Here is a 5,426-nt window from a genome sequence, read left to right as displayed (position 1 = left end):
CTGCTGGCTGGTTCCACTCTGCCTCCCTTCACCCCCAAAAGCCACGGCAATGAAAGGTCTGGCGACGACACCTGCAAGGCCTCCCCTCTCTCCCAGCACACACACAGGAGAGGTGTGCACACTCTCCTTGGCCTGACTCCTCCCCTGCACAGCCCTGTCCGGAGGCAGCAAGGGTACTGACCTGGGGAGCCAGAAGGGGGCTCCTCAGTGGTGCTGGGACTTGGCTTATTTGCTTCGCAGGTTTTCCAGGACACTGTAGTGCCCAGACAATACCTGGACGCGAGGGCCCGGAAGGTGGCGGAAACCCTGAGTCAGGTGGGAAGAGCATCCCTTTGCCCATGCGTCAGCTGTGGGTTCAGCTCCTACCTCTGACTTGAGGCCCCACGACCCTGTTCTGTGAGGTCGGGTGGTGCTTCTGCCGGCCCCTCCCCTTGGCTGTTAGAATGATGCCCCACGTGGCACCGTGGCCCCAGGAACATGAGCCTGGCCCTCTGCAGTCACAGCCTGGGGCCTCCCCCGTGTCAGGCCCCAGAGTGGGGGCTGTAGGTCTCCATGAGGGCCTGAGGCCGCAGGGAGTCCGGTCGCTCCTCAGCCCTGCAGACAAGACCACAGACACTCTCCAAGTCTAGAGGCAAAGCCACACTGTCCAGCCCCTTCTGGGAAGCCCCCCCCCCCACAAGCCTGCGGCAGAGAGCAGCGTCTGCCCGTGTCTCCCTAAGCTGACGCAGCGCTGTGAGGGCAAGGTCGTGTCACACGACTGTGCGACACGTGGTGGCGGAAGATCGGCCGCCAGAGTAGGAAACGTGGGCTCAGGGACGTTGCTCCAGGTGGTCAAGCGACAAGGAAGCAGACCCAAGGCCGGGCTGGCGGGCTCATGGCAGACCCCGGCTCCTCGAACGACCACCCCCATCTCGGAAGACATGTAGACGCCCCCGACCCCCATCGGTGAAGGAGCCCTGAACCGCGCGCTGCCCGCCAGGGCACGGACGCATGGAGCAGCCGCACAGATACCGCCGACCCGCGCTCACACGGGGCTGCGCCGCGCGGACTGTGTGGACGCGGACGAAGGTCCATACCCAGCGGGGAAGCCCCATCCCCCACCACCCGCCTGCCGGAGGAGAAAAGCGCAGAGGAAAGGCCCGGCTCTTTGCTCCCGAGACTTCCAGCGTCGGGGCGGGGGCCTGTGCTGGACCCCTGACCTCCCGCCTCTGGAATCGCGGACTCCGTCGTCGGCCTCGGGGGTCTGCAGCCGAGCCCACAGCCCCAGCTCGCGGCACATTCCCCCCAGCTCCGCGCGCCCCGGGTCCCTCGTGGATCACGGACTTGGGGCTGGGGCGGAGGCACCTGTGGTTCCTGCAGGGCCGCGGCCAGAGCCCGCGCGCGTCCTCTCCTCCCGCCCGCACCCCTGCGTCCCCGCCCGCACCCCTGCGTCCCCGCCACGCGGTGATCACAGCTCCTGAGCGCGCAGACGCCCGCGGGGCCTACCCGTGACCACGCAGGGCTCAACGCCGAGCTTTGGAGGGGCTCCTGGGGTCCGAGGAAGCTGGGGACAGGGGGCTGGGAGCTCGGGGACACGGGTGCTCCCCAGTGCTCCTCCACTTTGGCCTTTGGCCGACTTTCTGCCATCTCCCTCCTCCTGGCGCTCTGGGCCCTCCAGTTCTGCTCCACCTCGGGCCCTCAGTGAGCTCAGCCCCTCCGGACAGCCGGTGGGCGACAGCCGGGAACGCTCTGGCCACGCCCGCCCCGCCTGGGCCGCAGGCCAGTTCCCACCGCACCGCCTCCAGGTGTCGCATAGTGAGCAGGTGAAGGCCCTTTAACCAGGCAGGTCCAACCCACCAACGCTTCCTGGGTCTCTCAGGCCAGAAAAAGCCAGAAAAGTCCTCACGGAGATATGACCTGGGTCCTGAAGGATGAGCGGGAGTTTGCTCAGAGGAGGCTGGCAGGTGGGGGCGGTCATTCGAGGGGAAGGGACAGCGGGTGCAAGTGCCAGGAGGGGACACGCCAGGGCAGGGTGAGGGAGGGGTCACCGGGAGCACCGCAGGCGGGATGGGGTGGGAGCAGGGCGAGGTGGCTGTCCGCCCTCCCAGAAAGCAGCTGCGAGGTCGAGGTCAGGGCTGTCTCCCTTCAGCGGGGCGCCCTTCGTTTCTGAGCTGGTAGAAACGGTAGAAACGTCTGTGACAGCGAGGGACTGTGACAGCGGGGGATGGAAAACGGCCGCCTTACACCGCATTGAGGGTCGCACCGGTGGGGCCTGGAGAGGACGGGTCCGGTGTGGAAGGACCCAGCACTTACCTCCTCTTAATTTAATTGTGTAATACTTTGTTTCTATTAGCAGCCCTGCTCTGAGGGGAAATAAAATGATAACTTATAGATTACACAGCAATTTGGTAACAACAGGTAATACTGGGGAAAATGAAAATGGATTGCTTTTAGTAATTATGTACATTTCTGTAATTATGATTCTGCTTCAGTTTAAGAAAATAGATGCATAGGCAAATGTCTTTTGTAATATTTGTGATCAGTTTTTTAGTAGTTGTCAAGAAATGAATATTGATTCCTTTTCACTTTTGAGTAAATAAATGTTATAAGACAAATTATAATGTGTAACACTTTATTTTTTTAAATTTATTTTATTTTATTTATTTATTTGACAGAGAGAGATCACAAGCAGGCAGAGCAGCAGGCAGAGAGAGAGAGGGGGAAGCAGGCTCCCTGCTGAGCAGAGAGCCCAATGTGGGTCTCGATTCCAGGACCCCAAGATCATGGCTGGAGCTGAAGAGAGGCCCAACCCACTGAGCCACCTAGGCGCCCAATGTGTAACACTTTAAAAGTAGTACACGCTGTAACACATGAATGGACACAATGTAACTTGCATTTATTATGAACGTGAAAGAATTTAGTAACCACTGAATGAATAAATTTTAATTAGAATTTATCTTTAAACAAAACCCAAACTTTAACCAGGTTTTTACTTACCTACTTACTGCTAGTTTAAGTGTGTGTGTGGTGGGGAGAGGAGCTTCTTTAAAAATTTTTTTTTAGGGCTCCTGGGTGGCTCAGTTTTTATGCATCTGCCTTCGGCTCAGGTCATGATCCAAGAGTCCTGGGATCGCGGCCCACATCTGGCTCCCTGCTCAGCGGAAGCCTGCTTCTCCCTCTCTCCCTCCCCTTGCTTGTGTTCCCTCTCTCACTGTGTCTCTCTGTCAAATAAATAAATAAATAATCTTAAAGAAAAATAATTTAAAAAAAAATTTAAATAGTGGGACATATACTCTATAAATAGTTTTCCTGTCTGAGTAAAAGATGCGTGACACAGGACAAGAGGGATGCAGGTTCCTGCTACCACGAGTCTCTGTGGGTCCGATCCCCCAACCACCTTATTTTGGACTCAAGATCAGAGAGGTTTAGATACATCTTGTTTAAGCCACTGCTCTTTTGCATTTTCTGCCACCCATGGGCAAATCTAATCTTCACTGATCTGAAAGAAAGGACCACAAGGAGCAGGCCACAAGAAGCAGGATAGTAATAGTGACACAATGATAATGATGGCAATAGATAGTAATAAAAACAGAGTTTTCTTGTCTGAGTAATTTTACTTAGTAAGTGGCTAAGCAAAATTGTAAGTGCTGTCAGGACACTTGAATAGATACGTTGGATATCTAAAAGTCTCCAGCCACATTCTAAAAATGTATATAATGGATGGGCATCGTCTGTGGTGAGAACTTTCTCACACCCCAGGGTCGATCAGGAGGAAAACACCTTTGCTGTCTGATCGGTGAAGTATTACATCAAGTCGTTTTAGCTGACTCAGGGTGACAACTTGCCCTTCTCTCTGAAGAAGCGGTGCAGATACTCACTGTAAAGAAATCTCACATGTTTGGACATCGTTACTTCACTCATCACCGAGTGCTCTGGGGAACTGAAAAGGAAGAAAAACCATCTCCGAAGCACTGGGACGTCAACCTGACACGTGAGGGTAGAGAACAGCTGTGCAAATGCTGGAGTGACCCAGAAGAGAGTCTGGGGCATTTTCTGGGTAATTTGGGATAAAAGTCAATTTTTAGAGAACTATACTTTTTGAGACTGAATTGTTCACAGGGATCAGTAGGTGGTCATTAGACCTTCCTGGGTCTGAAGCAATGGCCAGAAAACACAGCAGTGCAGCCAGCAGGTACGGCCTGTAGGGGCCTACTTAGCCAGAGTGACTCCATCTCGGTTAAACATCCATTTTGTTGTTTATGCAGTAAAACTTAAACTGACCCTGTCTGCCCCTGCCCCCCGCCCCCAGGGGAACTTACTTAAAAGCAAGTCTGGGAAACCAGTAAAATATGGTCGACCAGTCCCTGATAACAGAGCCCAAATACAAGGGCGGGTCAGGTCAGGTGGAGATAACAGAGCCCAGAATGCAAAGATGAGTCAGGCCAGGTGGAGACATCCAATCAGTAAAGCACACATACTCTCTCCCTAACCACCAAAGAATATAAACCCCGCCTTTTGGGTGCCAAACTAGGGCGCCAATTCTGACCAGAGTGATAGGCTAGTTCAAACAGCTACTGTAGGGTAAATTGTAATTCAATTGGCCACCCGTGTGTGACCTAGCATGACTATGCAACTTTCTCTGTGTGTTACAATTTCATTGGCCAGGCTCAACCACACTCAACCACATGGCCTTTGCTCTATAAAAGCTAGTCTGTGAGGCTGGGGGTCGTCACTCTCTCCATAAGAGATGGACCTGGCCGGTCGGTTTGATTCTCGGTGCTGGTGCGAAATAAAGCTTTGCTTGACCTTCGCTTTATATCAGTCTCACTCCTTTGATCATGGACCCCATCACGGCCCACTGTCTGTTTTTGTAAATAAAGTTTTATTGGCACATAGCTCTCTTCTTACATTGTCTACGTGCCATCCGTGACTGGTTTTGTGCAGTCATAGCAGAGCCATAGGGCCCACCCCACAAAGCCAAACGTTATTACTTTCAGGCCTTTAACAGAAAAAAAAATTTGCCAATCCCTTGTTTAAGGCTTTTTTTTTTTTTGAACTCCATATTGCATCAAATGTTAAAGAAATGTATCTATAACCTGGGTTAAAAACAGACACCTTGCCATCCAAATTTTGAAAGGTTTTTGCGCAAGCTTGCTTTTAGCGATGGGCAGCTGGTTTCACTTACTACTGGTTATGAAATCTTGGCCGTTGTGAATACTTGTGAATTCTTGCATTGTGAGAGGCTCTGCAACTAATTGTTTTCAAAAGTAATAAAATACTGATGAAAAATTCATGAACACCGAATTTAACAATTAACAAGGAGAACAAATTATTATATTTTGTAGATACTTAATTAGACATTTATTAATTTTAATTTTGTTGTTCCCTTAGTGAGTTTTGAAGACCATCTATATGTCTATAGATATAAATATGTGGATATATAGATT

This window comes from Enhydra lutris, unplaced genomic scaffold (genome assembly GCF_002288905.1).
Source record: "Enhydra lutris kenyoni isolate GAN:26980312 unplaced genomic scaffold, ASM228890v2 scaffoldscaffold6, whole genome shotgun sequence".
In the NCBI taxonomy this organism is placed as follows: Eukaryota; Metazoa; Chordata; class Mammalia; order Carnivora; family Mustelidae; genus Enhydra; species Enhydra lutris.
The sequence above is the reverse complement of the archived record's forward strand: the minus strand, read 5'-3'. Positions refer to the sequence as shown.